A 20,716-nucleotide genomic window follows, 5' to 3' on the forward strand; every position below is an offset into this window, starting at 1 on the left:
TGGAAGGAAGGCTCTTTCTCTTTCCAGGTCAGGCCTCTCTCCCCCTCAAGATGGTGGTCGGAAGGAGGGCTCCTTTTCTTTCCAGGCCAGGCCTCTCTCCCCCTCAAGATGGTGGTCGGAAGGAAGGCTCTTTCTCTTTCCAGGTCAGGCCTCTCTCCCCCTCAAGATGGTGGTCGGAAGGAGGGCTCTTTTCTTTCCAGGCCAGGCCTCTCTCCCCCTCAAGATGGTGGTCAGAAGGAGGGCTCTTTCTCTTTCCAGGTCAGGCCTCTCTCCCCCTCAAGATGGTGGTCAGAAGGAAGGCTCTTTCTCTTTCCAGGTCAGGCCTCTCTCCCCCTCAAGATGGTGGTCGGAAGGAAGGCTCTTTTTCCTTCCAGGTCAGGCCTCTCTCCCCCTCAAGATGGTGGTCGGAATGAGGGCTCTTTTTCTTTCAGGCCAGGCCTCTCTCCCTCTCAAGATGGTGGTCGGAAGGAAGGCTCTTTCTCTTTCCAGGTCAGGCCTCTCTCCCCCTCAAGATGGTGGTCGGAAGGAGGGCTCCTTTTCTTTCAGGCCAGGCCTCTCTCCCCCTCAATATCTTGGACCTAAAGATAAAGTGTATATTTTGAGAGGTGTTTTGAACCATTTAAACTTTTAAAGCTCTTTACAGTTTACAACTTGAAAATCTGAAGGATGGACAATCTCCCCATGCTTCAAGTAGAAGACATTCTCCCAGTATGTCTCTCACCTGATAAATTAGATACAGAATTAACTGTTTTGATCAGTTCTGTTACTGTTTTGCACAAGTTTAACTGCCTTATGTGTAGGGATGGAAATAGATTTAGGGAGAATCAATGATCTTGACAACAGTAACTTTTTTACATCTCCTGAGACTTCTTGCAAGAAACCATGCACATCAGTTTGAACATTCACACATTTGTGAGGGTTACATACAAGGCTATTTCAAGAAATAAATAGCACATATATCAATGTAGTTATATAAAATTAGTAAATGCACAAAATTAAAAAAATACCATAGGCAATGGAGAAAAGTTGTGTAAATTATGTTAGGCCTATTACAGACTGCCAAAATAAAGCTGCTTTGGGTCTCTTTGGAGATATGCTATTTAAATGATGCATGCATCCTAAGAATCCAGAAGCTGCACCAAAAGCTGCACTCCGGTGCTTAGGAATGGAGTGTGGAATTGGTGCGACCTCCGGATTCTTAGGACCCATGCATCATTTAAATAGCATACCTCCAAAGAGACCCGAAGCAGCGTTATTTTGGCAGTCTGTAACAGGCCTTAATTTCACAAATCAATGCACACATTTCTTTAAAAATGCAAGAACAATGTGTGCAAATTTCAGTGTAGGAAGAAAAAAAAATCTCACTTAGAACTGTACCCTGATTATATGGCTGAAATTCCTTTCTCATATGAGATTTTCACCTGGGTTTTTACATATATTTAAAAATGACTTAGGGGGAAAGCAGGCCAGCATAAAAAGATGGCTTCAAGGTGGCATGGGGGCATGGCAACCACTCACTGCCCACCCCAAGTCTGCCCTCAAACCAGTGTCACACTGCCCACCCAACCAGATGGCGGGTAGCATGGGAATGTTCCTGTGGTGCAGCAGTTATCCACTGTGTGCCACAGGAGTGAAGAAGAGCCCTCAATAGCTGAGATGTCTAAGCATATTTTAGATTTGAATAAATATGTAACAGAAAGTAATTGGAATTTAGAGAAGAAACTGGGTTCATTAATAGTTTTTTGTGGGTTTTTTGGACTATGTGGCCATGTTCCAGAAACGTCCACATAGCCAGAAAAACCCACAAAAAACTATGGATGCCGGCCATGAAAGACTTCGACCTTACATGGGTTCATTATGTTTAGAACTAACCAGACAACTAAATCATTTTAAAGAGGTTTCTAATAAACAATTCAAAGATATCACAGCATCAGTCCAAAATCTTACCACCATTAAAAACAAACATGAACTTGAGATCTCTGATAATTAGAAGGGAATGGACATTTTATGGGAGCAGTTTGAAAAGGCACAAGAGAGAATTATGATGATGGAGTTAAAATCAAAGGAAAAACAGATTAGGTTACAAATTGTTCCAGAAGAGTCAACTGACTCAAAACAGATAGTTTTAAGCAGCTTGGAGTGAAGATTGAAGCAATATGTAGGCAAAACTCTACTTATGCACAGAAGAAAAATCTTCCAAGAGTTGTACGAATACTGTTTGAAAAGGGCCTAAAATAAATCACTGTGAAATGATAACGTTTAAAATAAATCCTGAAGGAATGTTGAAAAAACACAGGGAGTATTAATTCTTGGTGGAAGTTCTCTGGAAAAAAAAATAGACAACTCTTTGCTGGTTAATCCTAGAAGGTTTGATAACCACTTATGCAAGCAAAAAAATATACAATAAACTCTGGAGAGAGCAAGAGATCTGTTCAAAATGCTGAAGGAAGAGCCATTTCAATAGATGAAATGTTAAGAAGAAATAATGATAACAATAAAATATTTTAATAAAGCATCTAAAATGAGTATGAAAATAATTTCATGGAATGGAAATTATTTGAATTTGCCCCCCAAAAAGGGAAAATATATTTTTTTAAAAATCCCAAATATGAAATTATTTGTCTTCAAAGAGAAACATTCTACATTTCGGAGGAGTGACTTTTCATTTTCTATTTTGTAACATGCACAAACTGGTGAAATGGCTCCACAGGGAGTTATAAGATTTGTCTAGATTTTTGGCTTCCTAGAACAGGCTTTGTGTTAAGGTCTGATCCCTGTTAAAACTTACTTTGTGCATGGCTGTGTCTGTTTACTCACTCCTCCTGCGTCATGGTCTCAACTCACTGTGGCTGGTCTAGCCTTCATCCCAGGATTTTGTACTGCTGGCTCGGCAAGCCAGGGCCTGATAGATTGTTTTGTCTCTAGATCTCTCACATCCATTTGTTCCTTATTAGGGGTATTAGTATGTCAGTACCTCATATAAATCTTACCAAGAATAAAGGCATTGTTTGGTTTGTGCTATTCTTTCAGGTGAGAGACAGACCATGCCTCAAAGAGCTTACAGTGTGTTGACAAGACAGACAAGCAAACAAAAGTAGACAGACAGTTGCTCGGAGTTTCATTAGCAACGGCTTAGACAAAATCAGGACACCAGGTGGGAATGGAGGTAAAAAAAATACGACAAGAAAGAGAAGATCTTCTGTTTGAACTACCTTTGCCTCCATTCCCATTTCACAATGTTTGGACTAGTGCTAAGATTGGCACCTCATTCATGTGCTGACAGGGATTTAGAACTTCTGCTAGCAGTCAAAGTTACTGAAAGGTTGAAAAATAAACAACAGATCTGGTAATCATGTGCTAAAAAAAGAAGAAGAAGAAGAAACCCCTCAGCTTTGCTACCCCCAGGGAGGGAAATGAAAATGAGAGCAGCTTGCCTCTCTACCTTGCTCCAGCAAAGCTGCTATTTTGTAAAATGTCAGAGATTGTCAGAGATTGTCTGAATTCACATCAACAAATACAGTTTAACAAAAAGAAAGAAGAGGGTGGGGGAAATGAAGAAAACATTTTGTTTAAATTATGCCAGTTGCTGTCAGGCCTAAAACCATTCTGGAAAGCAAATATAGTAACAAAGAAGATGGGGGGAAATCACATGCAGAGAAGCATTGCTTTTGTCTAACAAACTCATCTCTCCCCATTACTAGCATTTGCCTCAAAGTGGCTTCTTCCTGAAGGAAGATCGCTCCCTCATCCGTGCTCTTATATCCTGCCTGCTGCTTTTGCATGTGACCGAATGCTGTTGCTTTTATTTTTATTTCACCACTGTGGCATCCCCTCCTGGCTTGTCAGGGCAGATCATTTCTTGTCCAGCTGTCTGCTCATCCCTATTAGTCCTGCACTTAGGAAACTTTTGACCACAATCTAATCCTTTGGCTCTCTAGCTGTATTGGCTTGTAGCTCACACCAGCTATCCCTCACAGGGTGAATGACAAAGGACTATGGAAAATGTAGCTCAAAATATAATGTAAGTCTAAAGTTTCCCATCCATGCTTAAGACTTTGGTCTTAATGTTCTTATGCCCTACTCTGTCTGGACTTAATGGACTTGTTGCTTCATTAACTTCAAAATGCAGTAAAAGGACCCTGCTGTGCTGGATGATCTTCATGTATATTCTTCTGAATGGGGCCCTGGACTTTTTCCCACTCCTACCCTGCCTCCTTCTGTATAATATTCTACCTTTGCTCATGGCATCAGAAATAGAGATATGCGGGAAATATTGCCAATATCGCATTTTGGATGAAATATCAAGGCAGCAGGGGAGCCTTTTGAAGGGCTCTCAAGACCTCATGAAAGATCTCAACCCCAGTGTGAGAGTGAGGCACAAAGTGCTTTTTATCCTCTGGGTGCTTGGCAAAATTTGTGAATAATATTATCACCATTTCTTCCTACAGACAACCCAAGCAACAAGGATGCATAGATCCCATCAAAGCACTCCTGACAGATGGCCATCCAGCCTCTGTTTAAAGACCTCTAAGGAAGGAGACTCCACCACATTCTGAGGCAGCATGTTCCACTGTCAAACAGCTCTTATTGTCAGGAAGTTCTTCCTAACATTGAGGTGGAATCTCTTTTCTTGTAGCTTGCATCCATTGTTTTGTGTCTTATTCTTTGGACCTGCAGAAAACAAGCTAGCTCCTTCTTCCATATGACATCCTTTCAAATATTTAACAGAGCTATCACCTCTTAAACTTACCTTCTCCAGACTAAACATATCAAGCTCCCTATGTCTTTCTTCACAGGGCATGGTTTCGAGACCCTTCACCATTTTGGTCACCCTGCTCTGGATATGCTCCAGCTTGTCAACATCTTGGTTGAACTGTGGTGTTGAGACCTGGACACAGTAGTCCAGATGAGGCCTCACCAAAGCAGAATAGAGTGGTACTATTACTTCTAGACACCATATTTCTGTTGATGCAGCCTAGAATCACCTTTGCTTTTTTAGCTGCCACGTCACACTGTTGATGCATGTTCAGATTGTTTTCTACTAGGATTCCTAGATCCCTTTCACATGTACTGTTGTCAAGTCAGGTGTCCTTCATTGTATATTTGTGCATTTAATTCTTCTTCTTCGTCGAAAAGAGATGTGTATTTTTACTTATTTCATTCTCACATGCAAAATCAAATAATTACACATTTGGGAAAATTGTGAGAATTTTACCCACTGAGCAATGAGTTTTCTTATTTAGGAACCTTTTTTGAAAACAAAAAGATAGCTTTTGTGTAGAAAACAGTGTACAATATGTTTTGTGTGCTGGCAAAGTAAACAGTTTTCTGAGCAAAAATATGTTTTTGCACAAATGCTTTTTTCAGAAAAAGGCCCAAAATGTTAAAATATCTTATGCAGCTGATTAAAGTGTATCAGTGTTTTGAGATCCCTAGTCTTGTTTAAGAGAAGACATTTTCTAATTTTCTTTTCCTTTTTTTTACTATCCCATTCAAATAACTAGTGTCATGATAGTCCTTATATCAAATATTTTTAATTTTTTTAAAGTATCATGTCAAAAAGTCCTGTGTGTTAATGATGGACCCTGATCTAGCATTTAGTCTGAAACTTGGGATACAAACAGAAATCACATTTCTGTAAATGTATATGTGTGTGTGTGTTTGTATATTCAGTATGAATTCAGAAATAAGATTAAGTGTGTAGTCATTTTTCTGCATTTTGCTGAGAAAATGGTAAAACAACATGTATATTGATATTACTGTACATAAAATCCAATGTGTCACTAGCAGAATGTTTTGAGTCCAACATTCTGTAACCTTTAGTGTTTGTTTTTGAAGGCTATGGGAGACATATGGAATCAAAGAATGTTTTGAGGAGAGTAAATGATACTTTGTTAATTTACAAAGGGAAGAAACATTTTTGCTCAATTTTGTAGCTAGTGGTTAGTTACCAATCTGTTTCAATATTGTTGTCAGAAATGACCAAGGGCTACAAGAGTGAGACGTTGGGATGTTGGACAGCTTTCATATTCCCCTCACCACCCTCCATTGTGATGCCGAGCAGCTTTCATATTCTTTTCCAACTTTTCCACCTGTCACTGCCATCACTGGTGTGAGCTGGTCTCTCTGAATTCAGAACAAGCTGCCCAGCGTAGATTTTGCACCAGCAGTGCTGGTGCTGGGCGGCACAGCAGAACAAGTTGTAAACAGCCACTTAGCATCACAATAGAGGGCTCCAGATTTTCCTAGAAGATTAGGTGCAAAAGGCAATTCAATGAAAAACATGGTAAAGATGGAGTAAGAGTGGGTTCCTTGCTGAATTGACAAATAATAACCTTCCCTTTTAAAAATGATTCCTGGAGTCCCAAGGTGAAATCACACAAATGTAGCATATGGGCATTCTTGTTGAAATGGGCTTTTAATGGTTAAACAGGAAAAGTTTCTATTTAAATGTATGTTTTATTTGTTTTAACTTTTTAATTTAATAATAATAATAATAATAATAATAATAATAGGATTTATTTATATGCTGCCCAATCACTGGGAATCTGGGTAGCTTACAACAGAGGGGATAATAGACAGTTCCCTGCCCTCAGGTTTACAATCTAAAAAGACACAACAGAAAAGGAGAAGGGAATGGTGAGGGGGGGAGGGTTATTTATTATTTCTAGCAGCTGCCTTGGGTCTCACTCTGGGAAAAGGTGGCATATACATGAATTAAAATAAATAAATAATTTGGTTCCTTGTCTGACTGAGACTGAAAGAGAGAAAGACATACATAGAGAGACAGAGAGAAGCAGGTCTCTCAGGTGCAGAAACCAATTAATATACATCTAGAGCTGGACTCATATCAGATTGGTTACCAGCATTCACAGGATATGAAAAGGAAGACAGAGTTCTTTCTAACAGCACTGCTAGGTGCACATTTGTAGATTTTGGCACTTCTGAAGTTGGCTCAGAGACTATCTCTCTGATTTGGGGTAGGGGGAAGGAGTATAAGGTTAAAAACACACTGCAGAAATAATCTAGTTTGAGACCACTTTAACTACCCTGGATCAATGCTAGGGAATTCTGGGATCTATACCTTTGTGTGACATTTAGCCTTCTCTATCAGAGAGCTGTGGTGCCACAACAAACTAAAATTCCCAGGATTTGCCTAGCACTGGGTCAGGGCAGTTAAAACAATCTCAAGTTGAATTATTTCTGCAGTGTGTTTTGGATCCAAGTGAACAAAATCAGGAAACTTCCCTTATCCCAAACAGCTTTTAATCCAATGTACATTATGTGTCCATTATGTGGGAGGAAGGGAATATCCACATTAATCTTATAATCCCCCAAAATACTATAAGTGCCTTATATCACCTTTGCCAATTTTATTGGGCATAGAATTTCATGGACTACAGCCTATTTCATTAGATGAATGGCATGTTTGACCAGGACCTGTTAGCTGATGCTATGTTCTGTGCATCTGTTGAGGGGGTAAAATGTAAAAGATAAAGATAGTCTATTGACATGAATGTCTAGCCATAGCTAATTGTAAGGGGTGGTGCTCATTTCCATTTCTAAGCCAAAGAGCCAGTATTGTCCAAGGACTGCTCTGGTGGTCATGCATGACTGCACTGAATGCTGTTACCTTCCCACTAAGAGGTTGTACCTATCTATCTACTTTCATTGGCATGCTTTCAAACTGCTATGTTGTCAGAATCTGGGACTAGTGACAGGAGCTCACCCCATCATGCAGCACCCAGGCCTCAAACTGCCAACTTTCCAATCTTCTGATGATCAGAATTGGAATCTTAACCACTAAGCCACTGCATCCCTAATAAGGAAGTACACAATCCATAAATAAATGTCAGTTGTTCAGTTGTCACTAGATTCAGTTACAACAAAATGGAAAATACACATTTTAGGGCTACTTTTATCATCTCCACACACTGGCTTCTTCATCAGGCAAAGATATTAAAAAGCATGCCGGGGGGGGGGGGGCATGATGGTGCAAGTGTCAAGAGTATACACTAGATATTGGCTAGATGTTGTTTTAAGATGGTCCCAAGGGCAGGTCAATACATAGAGTTGGAAGAGACCACAAAGGACATCCAGTCCAGCCCCCTACCATTCAGATAGATGTCATTCTCCTTGTTGGTCTTATGGGTAATCAAAACAAAGATAGTAAAATAATAGCAATCAAATTTCTTTTTCCTTTAGCAGCATTGGAATAACACTCTTTGAGATCTGGGCCAATATCTGTCCTATAATGGCCCCATACAGACAGGCCAAAATAAAGCTGATTTGGATCACTTTGGAGGTATGCTGTTTAAATGCTGCATGCATCTTAAGTGGCCAGAAGCCACGCCAAAGCCATGCTCTAGTCCTAAGGACTGGAGCGCAGCTTTGGCACAACTTCTGGACTCTTAGTACGCATACATCATTTAAACAGCATACCTCCAAAGTGACCCGAAACAGCTTTATTTTTACTTGTCTGTATGGGACCTTTAAGTCAAAAAACCACTTTATATGCAAAGTCTAGTGAAGGTCTTAGGAAGCCTCTGCAGTATGAGATGTAAAGATAACTTCAAGCATAGTAACTCGTAAAGCATACCAATAAAAGTCAATTCAAATTGCTTTGCTTGGATGTTGGAAGCAAAAAACCTTCTTGCTTCATGCTCTGAGTACAATACATAACAATCCACACTGTTGGCTAATTGTTAGTCTCAACTTGATCTGACATGCTGACTCAATTGCTGAAATGTAAACTGACACTTACGTGAATCCTACTGATCCAGTGGGTCAGTTCAAGTTGGGACAAGCAACTTGGCTTTAGCCCTGTGTTCACTCTCACAAAAATACACAAAAAGACCTATAAAACCACAGCTGACCTTGCATAAACGTTTGACTTTTAGCCATAATGAAAAATAGTTCTATAAGTCAGTTTCTCAATGCTTCTGTGTACTTGTGTCTGTCTCTGTGTTTTAAAGTCTGAAGCTTATTTTTAGCTTGAATAGAATTGTGATACACTGTTCTCTAAAGAATAAGAAATAAGAAACACACATCATGGCTGGCTTAACAGTGAATTTGACTTTGAATTTATTTCTGACGTTAGAAAAACTTCAAAAATTTCCAACAAAGACTAGAATGTTTTGGACTATTTTTCAAGTACAAACAAACAAAAAAAATCTCCCTGCTCATACTTTATCTAGAGGCAAAAGAGCTCTCTGTGACAGCTGAATAAAATCCTCTTTGAGATGGCAAAATGGAACCCACAAGTACAGCTCTTCCCAGGCATGATATCATTGAACTGCTACAACCCCTTTGTTCTATCTAAGCCTACTTTGTAAAAAAAAAAATGGGGAAGAAACAAGAGGATGTGCATATGATATAATGAGGATTGGGGCTGGCTTTCCTCCCGGCTGATTTATGAGAGCACAGGAGAGTGTGTGTTAGAAAGAAACTGTGAATCCCCTTCTATCATCATCTATCCAGTCTTTTGAGGTGGCAGATGTGCCCTGCAATATTTCCCTCCCCTCCAGATGTCTTTCAAACTTTTCCCTGAAGTGCTATATTTATAAATGCCTTTGAAGCAGCTTAAATGTTTCTCCCTATGAACACGTGTCTAAGTCCAAGATTCCAGGGTACAAGGTGACTCATTCTTTGACCAGAAAGAAAGAAAGAGAAAGAAACTAACTCATGGCATTTTATTGCTACTAAACATATTTTAAATTTGTAAATGAGAAGTTTGGAGGGAAAAGCCCCCGAATTTTGCTCTTCTCTTTCACTCACACATTTGTTTCAAACCAGATGTTATCTAGACATAGTAGGTTACTGCACTACATTCTTGTAGGAGCTTATCACATTTTTAAATAAGCCAATTCACCTCTTCCATTTTAAATGTGAATGCAGGATGCAGCTGAGTATTATCACACAGAAAATGCCGCTGATGCTGCCACCTGGCTGCATCCTGCCTAAAACCCAGCTAAAATCCACACTCAGATGGCCGATTTTCAAAGTTGGGAAGTTCCTGACTTTGAAAATCGGCCATCTGAGCATGGCTTCTAGCTGGGTTTTAGGTGGGATGCAGCTGGGTGGTGGCATCAGCTGCATTTTCTGTGTGATAATACTCGACTATATCCCACATTTGACTTTAAAATGGAAGAAATAAGTTAGCTTATTTAAAAATGTGATAAGCTCCACAGTGCTGCTATTCCACTTTTACTGCTCTGGCTGCCTCCTGATGCATTCTGAGGCTTAGAGATCAGTGAGGCTTAAAAGCCATCTGGCTGACAATTGTCAATGACCCTCTCTCAACTGCAAATCCCAGAATGCAATAAAAGGAAGCCAGAGTAGTAAAAGTAGAATAGCAGCACTATAAGAATTTAGTGTAGTAATCTCCATAGAAATATAGGACTAGATATGCTGTAGAAGATTTTCTATGTATTAAAATAAAATTGCCACCTAATTCTTGGGGTTGTACTGCATTATGTGCAGGTCTGGCGGAAGGTATTTTATTGCCTGGGCTGAAGAACAAGATGTCACCCTCTCATGTTTCCTGTACAAAATGTACCAAGCTCAGCAGTTCAACTTTTCTTGAACACTGATAATGGATAACATCTTCCACCATACTTGAAGGCAGCAAGTTGGCTGTGCAACACTGGCATTACTAAGTTGGTGTTGCCCGGTGAAGGTGCTTAGAAATGGCTGCCAAAGGGGTAGCGTCAAATGACTGCCTCTCCCTCCCTCTCCCCTTTGCCTCATTTGCCTGCTCTCCAAGCAGGTCAGCTGTCATCTGGCCACCTGGTCACCACCTGCCACTCACCCAGACCCAGAAATGGGCTGCTGAAAAGGGCTGATGGAAGGGAGGCAGGGGCAGCTGGGCAAGTGAGGCAGTAGGGCATGCACCCATTCTTCCTTTTCCACTGCCTTGGCCCCCTTGGCTGAGAGAGCCATGGCAAAAGAGAAGAAGGAGTGGGCACTGGCAACAACAACACAAACATACATACACCACAGTGGGAGTCAACCCCCCTCCCCAAGGTTTGGTCCAAATCCTCTGCACCTAATAATGACACCTCTACTGTGGAGTGTAGAATAGGCTATATGTCACACTGTTTTTTTTCTCTGAGACCTTGTTAGGCCATTCTAAATCTCTTCACTAATGGTACAGCCAGTCCTGATTGCGACTCTTAAGCCCTAGATAGCTTTTAGCTAGTGTTAGTTGAGAGAGTCCTCATTACCTTAGCTATGCTTCTGCATGCAGGTGCCAGTTTATTTCATTCCAGAACAGGTAGCTTACACTTTTCAGCAACAAGTTGGAAGGCTGTCCATCTACGGGTAAGAATTTGGGGGTATCACATGGGTTAATGTGCTTCATCGTCATCTTCTTTTCTCCTCCTTACCTCCCTTCCCCTTTTTCCTTCCTTTCCCACATGCATGCATATATTTCCATTTGCCCAAGCTAAACATGATTTTCATGATATGTTTTCTGATAGAAAACTTGATCACAGTAGAAGCTGTAAACACCATCCTAATCATGACTGTAAACTTTGCCTGGTTGCTAATTACATTTAGGCCAGGTGAGTGAAGTACAGCCCTGGGAAGATGTATGATTCTTGAACCTCTCTAGACTTCCAGCCACTGCACAAGTCTTTTTTCTTTTCTTTTTTGTCTTCTTTTTTGTCAGACATATTTTCATCAGACTTAATTTGGAATAATATGTCCACTTTTAAGCACCACAGTTCAGGAAGGATATTGAAGAGCTGCAAAATGTCCAGAGAAAGATAACCATGATGGTAAAAGCTGTGGAAACACAGCCCTGTGGGAATGACTTTGGAAACTAGATATGGTTAGCCTGGAGAAGAGAAGATTGAGAGGTGGTATGATACCTATCTTTAAATATCTGAAGCAATGTCAAGCAGAAGGCGGAGTGAGCTAGTTTTTGCTGTTCCAGAGAACAGAGCACAAAGTAATGTTTTCAAATTAACATAAACTAAATTCTGCTTAAACATTATGAAGAACTCCTTGACTGTAAAAGCTGTTAAGCAGTGGAGTACACTGCCTTGGCTCTCTTTTGGATTTAAATGAAAGTTGGGTGGCCATCTCTCAGGAGTCCTTTGAGTATTTATTCCTGCATGGCAGGGGGTTGAAATAGATGGTACTTATAGTATCTGGCAACTCTATGATTCTATGTGGCTTTTGGAGGGTTGCAGTATCAGAACATTTGCTCCAAAACCTATCACAGTTGTCACCCATATGCACAGTATTAAAATTGTTCAATGTATGACACTAGCCATATTTAGCCAAAAGAGAAGAAAAGGTATAAAGAAGGAAACAGTTAAGAACTGGGAACCTGTTTGACATTCCCCATTCCTAACTATAATTAAGAGAATGAATAGTTTTACTTTTGTACCAACCCAGCATATTCTCTAGCTACTTAATACATAATTTTCACATTATCAAATACTGCACAGGTTTAATTTAAGGCTTAGAACAGTTTGCAATCTTATCATTTATTACAAGGAAATGGAGAGGAAACCCCATGTATGTCCTTCGGCTACTACATAACAATTTTCATATTATCAGATACAATATATATTTAATTTGAGGCTTAGACCAGTTTACAGTCTTATCATTTATTACTAGAAAATAGACATTTAATTAACAGATCCATAAAGGACACACATATTGCAGCTTCCCATCACATCTCTGAGGACAAAGTTTAATTAAAGTATTGGACTATACAAGTTGACAGTGATCTACCGATTTTCCCAGACAGGTCAAACATAATGATCATTTGTAAAATATATGAGTGTTACTGTATTGCTGAACTTTTAAGGTAGTTTCATTATCCTGGCACAGTAGTCTGGTATTATTTCATATCTGAAGAGGTAATTTTAGGAGTCATTGTCCTGAATTCTGCTGGTAGTCACAAGCAGATGCATTGAATTAATGGAGTTTACACTAATGTTGATTCATTAATAAACAGTGGATTTAATGGGTCTACTCCATTGTCTATAATACAATTTAACACTATATTATAATTCAGGGTCTTGTGTTGCTTTTAATTTTATGTAGCAAAATGCACAGTGAGACAGTTATTGGACATGTTTACCCAAATTATCCTTTGATAATTAAACTCACTGTGAGCATCTATTGTTTCAAAGAAAAAATATGAAACTAGTCTTTTACAACACATTACATTATGCTGATATTTGTGAATGGGTTTCTATTACAAGGATATGGTTGTTTTTTTTAAAATTAGGAATTTTAATCAAAGGGAACTATTCCAAGTGGGAATTCGAGCCTGGATTTGTAAACTCTTCACTTTGCATCATTCAGTCATGCTCAGAGGAACAATGCATCACATCTTAAAAGACAAATAATGTACATGCTTGGACAGTGCAGCTTGGAAAGAGTAATTTAATTAATTTGCAGCAGATTTGAAATGTGAAGCAATTTGTGTGCCAGGTGCTAATGGGATGTTTACATTTCGAACAATCAAATGCAGAGAATAAAAATGAATAAGTTCTACTACATTACATCTTCTACCTACACATTGTGGCATTTTTTTAAGCATTACTTCACTCTCAGCATATTCAGGTAGGCACTGTAGGAGGAAATAGGCTTTTTTAAAAGCCCTAAGAGTCATCAGATATGTGGAGCCTTCTTTACTTGTGTTAATTTGCAATCCAAGTAGAATGATGGAAGCCAACTTTTCCCAGTTCAGAAGTTCTCTTCCCATCATGTAGAAAGGAATTTGTAAATGAAGGGCATTATACAAATATTTAAAATATGTACATGAATGTTACTGTCCGAATAATGTAGTTGTTTGTTATTACAGTGATTTATCTGACATCATAGAGATTCTTTTCTGGGGGAAGCACGTAATTTGAATTTGAATTGTTTTCTCCTTGCAGCAATTTTCTTCATGAGATAACTTTAACTGCATACAGAACTTAGCTCTTTATCATTGGTGGGCATCTACATCACCTGGTAAGCTACACCACTGTGCCCAACATGAACAGAAGTGTCACATCAGTTCCAGTTTGTTTTTAATATTTTTTTCATCTTTGGAGATTGCTGTCTTTTTGAGATATATGGGGGCAAGAGTGTGTTTTGCAGTATTCAGTCATGGGGGTGGTTAGGAGGCAAATTTACCCATATTGGGGGACCATGGTGCTTGGAGGCTTCAAGGACCAGACTTCAGAGTGCCCAAGGATTGCATATGCTGTTTGTCCAACCCTGTTCTATATGGATTCCTATCTTAGTCCCCTTCACTGCCTCATTTTCAGTTTTCTTAATGATTATTAATGATCTAACATTATTACTATAGCCCAAAGTTCACTGCCATAGCTTCTAAAGTGATAAGATTCAAGCTTATGTGAGTCTGATGCTACTGTCTGTTATATAAGAATGCGCCATATTCTGTACTTTTACATTGCTATTCCTAATGTACCAAAGGTGTTATCTCTGTTGACATTAAAGTAGGAAAACACTCACAAGTACAATATGCAAATTAACACAGCACATCTACTTGCAATTAAATTGACCATAAATTTCCAGAATTTATTTATTTATTTGTGATACTTTTATACCACCCAATAACCAGAGTCTTCTGAGTGGTTTATATCACAGTAAAAGAAAAATATACAAACACTAAAACAATGGTTTAAATAATTGCACATACTAAATCCAAAATAAAACAAGCCGCAAACTATAAAAAAACACTGCAGCAAATAAACCCAATAGCAAAATAAATTGAGAATGAAAGTACTAAATAGTTCTTAAACTGTTTGGGAGAATAAAAAGATCTTACTGTGCTACCAAGATCATAATCTCAGTTCAAGGCAACTCTGGCTGCATTTACAGTGCAGAATGAATGCAGTTTGACAATGCTTTAACTGCCATGGCTCAGTGCTATAGAATTCTGGCATTTGTAGTTTTGTGAGATATTCAGATACTCTGTCAGAAAGCTCTGGTTTCACAATAAACTATTTATCCCAGAATTCCATAGGATGGTACCATGGAGGTTAAAGTGATGTGAAATTGCATTACTTCTGCAGTGTGGCATCAGCCTCTGTCTGGGGAAGACATTCCACAGATGAGATGTCACCATTGAAACGTTACTGTCCCTTTTAGCTTTCTGCTTTGCCTCATTTGGTGAGGCTCCTGGCCAAGCAACTCCTTCTCCATACAAATTATCTTAAATAAATGAATCTTTTTTTTATGTCAGGAAAGCAACTTTATGCCATGTGCTGGTATGGCTACAATTTATGTAAAACTGAATGGGTCAAGACCAAAGACAGGGTGCAACCAAATTTATGGCATCTGAGAGGAAATGGCAGTAAATCTTATGCTAAAATAGAATAGTGCTGATAAATCTTTGCAAAGATAATACAACTCTGTCTGAATATTTGTAGAATGCATAGATGGCCATAATACATGGTACTTCTTTAGGTATACTTTGTACCTGTCTGTCATGATTTTGGACATTTTACCAGACTAGAAACATTTGCTCCTGAATATTTTGAATATTAGATTTGTAATTCTCTTGAAATAATAATAATAATAATAATAATAATAATAATAATAAATTTCCTTTGCACCTTTCCTGAAGGCTCGAAGCAGGGTACAACATATTAAACTATAAAAAACAATTAAAACACATAAACCCTCAGTTAAAATACAACACTATAAAATAATTAAAATACAGTCATAGAGTACATATACAATTAAAAGGTCATGATTTAAAATTGCTTGGGAGGCTTGCCAGAAGAGATATGTCTTGAATGCTGTTTTAAAAGCAGTTGGCCTTTTCAGCTGTCCTATCTCCTCCAGCAGGTCATTCCACAGTCTGAGGGGAGTAGACAAAAAAGTTGTCTGGTAAACTATTGCCAATCTAGTCCTGGCTGGTTGGAGCAAGCCTTTCCCAGATGACCTGAGTGCAAGGACAGATTGTACAGAAGAAAGTGATCCTGTAGGTAACCTGGACCGAAATTATGCAGGGCTCTAAAGGTAATAACCAACACTTTGTACTTTGTCCAGAAACTAATTGGAAGACAGTGGAGTGATTTTAAGGTTGATGTGATGTGATCACTTCTATAAACAGTCTGGCTGCCATATTCTGAACCAGTTGGAGCTTCTGGACTTGGTGCAAAGGTAGCTCAATGCAGAGCACATTGCAGAAGTCTAGCCTCAAGGTTACTTGCATGTGCACCACCATCTTTAGGTCCTTCGATTCTAGGAAGGGGCACAGGTGATGTATCAGCTGAACTGATAACAGGCACTTCTGATGGTCACATCTATCTGAGCAGAAAACTGGAGGGATGGATCCAGGAGCAGACCTAAACAGTGAATACAGTCTGTCAGAGGGAATTTAACGCCATCGAGATCTGGTTGACACACTTCCAGCCCCAGGTTAGGACCCTTGATAGTAAGCATCTCTGTTTTGTCTAAATTCAGATTCAAATTGTTTTCCTGCATCCAACCCATTACACCTTCCAAGCATTCACTCAGAGGGGAGACACTATCCTTAGCTGAGGCTGTTTCTGAAGGCACTGAAAGGCATATTCAGGCGTCACCAGCATGCTGACAGCATCCCACCTCATGTATCGGGATGATCACTCCCAGCAGTTTCATGTAGATGTTGGATAGCATTGGGGATAGAATGGCAACTTGGGGTATGCTGTATAACAGCTCCTTTTTTTTTTTTGTTTGTTTGTTTTGAGGAGCAGCTATCCTCAAGCACCACCATTTGGAACCTGCCTGAGAGGAAGGAAAAGAAACACTGCAAAACAGTACCTCTGATTCCCTTCCCTCAAATGTTCCAGAAAGATGCCCTGGTTGATGGTACTGAACACCACTGAGAAGTCCAAGAATACCAGCAGGGAGCAATGCTCAGGCAAAGATCATCCACTACGGTGACCATAGCAGTCTCAATTCTATATCCTACTCTGAAGCTGTTTTGAAATGGGTCAAAGGTGTGTGTCATCCAAGACCACCTGAATTTCAAGAGAACTACTTTCTCAAATCATCTTGCCCATAAGAGGAAGATTTGATACTGGTTTGTAATTATTAAGGTCTAGAGGATCCAGGTAAGGGGTTTTCAGCAGTGATCTAACCGCTGCCTCTTTTAAAGAGGATAGAAAGTTTCCCTCCTTGAGAGATACATTGATTAAGGGGCTAAACAGACGGATCCAAAGGAGTGGGTTGCCACCACCCCTTTGAGCGCTGGATTGGGGCTGCAGCAACCATACACTGCAGCCCCAATGTAGTGATTTGCCAACTTCAAAAAAGCAGCAGAAAGCACTCCTTTTAGGGCCAGCAAAAAGCTGTGGTGGTGGCTTTCCCCATTTCTTTGTTGCAGTGTTTCTGGATGCTGAGCCACAGAAATGCCGTGATGCTGCCCACCATCTGGTTGGGTAGGCAGTGTGACTCCGGCATTGGGATGAATTCAGGGTGGGCGGCGGGTAGTCACCATACCCCCACTTTACCCCAATGCTGGCATTTCTTGCTAGTCTATATAGCCTGGACATTTTATATTTGAAGCCTAATTGCATCTTCTCCCTGGACAACCATCCAAGAGGGACAGGGATCAAGAAAGCAAGTTGTCTTTTTTACTTGTCCCAGCAGCTTGTCCACACCAACACTACTCACCAATTGAAACTGATTCCACTCACAGAGTCACTGGACATCTCATTATTGACTTCCACTCCAGTGATGGTATTTAAATCAGCTCTTATACAAGAAATTTTATCTGCACAACGGTTATTAAAAGCATCACAGTGAGCTACTGAAGATTCTACTGAAGGTTCACAGCAAGTTACTGAAGATAAATACAGCATTATGTATGGCATGGTGGACTGAAGTTTGCTTAAAGCCCTGTAATGGTGATGTGAGCTGCTATATTCTAATCAGGCTCTTTCAGCAAAAATCAGAATCATACCATCTATTCATTATCAATATTAAAATATATTAAAATATTAAAATATCATTTTCAGAGAAATTTTCAGAATGTGGTGGAGTCACCTTCTTTGGAGGTCTTTAAGCAGAGGCTGGATGGCCATCTGTCGAGGATGCTTTGATTTAGATTTCCTGCATGGCAGGGGGTTGGCCTGGATGGCCCTAGTGGTCTCTTCCAACTCTACGATTCTATGATTCTATGGTTCTATGGTTCTATGCTTGAAATGCTATGGAATAAGACTTTTTCTAAGACACATGCATTTCCATACAGCAGTTTATTAAAACAGATTGCACTTTTTCAGTATGCTTTTTCCAACAATTTTAATGGATCTCTTTCAAACAACTATGAAACTGTTGTTTTGTTTTAACAAGTAGCCTATATCGAGGAGAGGATTATTTACCTGTTTTAGGAAATAGGTGTCTGAATCCATTGCATTACAACTACAGTAGCATCCTATATGAAACCATCAGCTGAGAACTAAGCTCTTTTAATCTCTACACTGCTCAACATAGAAGGAAATTCCATTTTTAAAGCTCTTGTGAGATCAGAAGCCTTATGATGGATCTCAAAGGGTGAGTGTAACTATACATATTGTGTCCTGATAAAATTACTCTGCATCAGGTAGGAAATGATTCCCAGTAGAAGAGCATCATGGCAGCCGCTTTTATAGTTACATCTGTTTCATCACAAGAAGCAAGGCTGTTTGACAATTCTGAGGCTTTTTAAATATCTATATCTATATACAGAGAGAGAGAGAGAGAGAGAGGAAGAAAATTTGGACATTAAGCCTAGCTTTTAAACAGAAGTGCACACCCTTCAACATCTAACATTTGTAGAAGTGTTTTAGAGAGACAATACTAGATATCACCTTGCTTTTTCTGAAATCCTTAAATCCACAGTGAAAAGAAAACAAATAAGGAAGATATAGATTCAAATTTTTGCAAGCATGTTCAAGCTGGGAAAAAGAGACTATTGTCAAATTACAAATTGGAATGGCAGCTACAGCCTATCAACAGCAAACACTTGCCCAGATCATATCCTTGAAGCATTATTGAACGGGTACTTGAAAATGCCAAAAGAAAAGATTCTTAGCCACCCTAAGCAGCTTGTTCCTTTGAAGAACTGTTCTTACAGTTAGGACCATTTCCCCCACCAAATGTATAACTTAAATCTGCCATTGTGCAATTGAAAGCCATTGCTTTATGGCTTGAGGCAGTATTCATGGATATTGGTCAACAACTGTTCTCCTTCATCTCTCTGACAGACTGTTAAATATTTGAAGACTATTGATATGGTTGTGTTCTCTGGGAAGTTATACTGCTGATTACAAAGAGTGTTTCATAAAGCAAAGCTGATTGGTTTGTGATTGTACAGTGGACTTCAACTGGTAAATTGTGCACCGTTTATACCAACTAGCATCTCCAGTACTATTCAAAGCAATATCATGAAATCAGTTCTAATGAGTTATCTAATGTTAGTTGACAAGTCGTACAACAGTCACAAATACCAAGAAGAATTACTCTTTTCAAACAAACAAAAATTAACAGACTTGAATAAATGGTGCTGAACAGGTAATAACTGAGAGTGAAAGTATTAAATGTTTGGCCCTACCACTGGTACTGTATGAAATGTGGGACAATATATGCTCAAGAGAGACAGGGTTCTCACAATGCTGAATGAAGAAAAAGGGGGTAAACAACTGTGAATTTTATGTGAGATGGATGTGAGATTGCTTTAATGTGATGTGGCACATGGTCTGCAACTAGACTTCCAATCCTGGGGAATTAGCAATCCATAGAAACCAGGAGGGAGTTTCAAGAGAAAGTTGAGAGGGACTCCAGAAAGATCACATCATCACACACAGATCTGAACAACTGAGGGAACTGCCATGGTAATTTGCAATACCCATGCTACATTATTTTCTTGCCTGAGAATGTACACGATTACACCTGCAGCAAATATAGGTTACTATCCTTGTAAGACAGGAAGGTACAAGAGTTTCAGGAGCATCTATACATACTACAGTTGGTGTCCTTTTACCAAGGAAGTTGTGGAGTTAAGAACAGAGGTACTTTTGAAAGACAACAGAAACAGGACTTTTGTATGGATAAGGAAGGAAATCAGTCACTGAGTCAGACACATGGATAAATGTGACACATAGGAGCAAGACATTCAGGAAGCATACTGTGGAGAAGTGTATTCCCCACAAAGAATGATTCTGGACTACTCAAAAAGGGAGAGCTGTCCCAGGTTTCTCAGGAAATGAAGGAAGACCAAATATTACTGTGGATATCAGAAATACTGTTCATAGAAGGACCCCAAGAAATTACTACTACATGTGGTATAGATGCTGACTCTCTTTAGATCAGCATCTACATTCTGATATGATATCACAAGCAGTATGTTATCTCCTTGGTGCATATGTCCAACTTGCAATGGTAAGCATCTAGAGGTTCATTAAGCCTACTGACCATTACCCTTTCCAGTTGAACCATGTAGGAGCAAACAATATGGCTTGACACAACCCAGGCCTCAGGTGAATTTTGTCATTTTTGTCTGTTGAAACCATCACAAAGGAGAGTACTGAAATGCAATGACTGGTTGTGCAGATGTTGTTTTTTGTGGAAGGAGTGGGATTGTCTTGTTTCTTTTCATAAATTTGTTGTGACAGCAGACAGGTGGCACTTTACAAGATCTGGAAAACTTTTTTCATCATAGGTTCAGAAAACCTGCAACACATTCAGGCCGGAGGAAATGAAAGCTTAG

This window comes from Sceloporus occidentalis, unplaced genomic scaffold (assembly GCF_023333645.1).
Source record: "Sceloporus occidentalis isolate IW3139 unplaced genomic scaffold, rSceOcc1.0.p SCAF_2, whole genome shotgun sequence".
NCBI classification, from domain to species: Eukaryota; Metazoa; Chordata; class Lepidosauria; order Squamata; family Phrynosomatidae; genus Sceloporus; species Sceloporus occidentalis.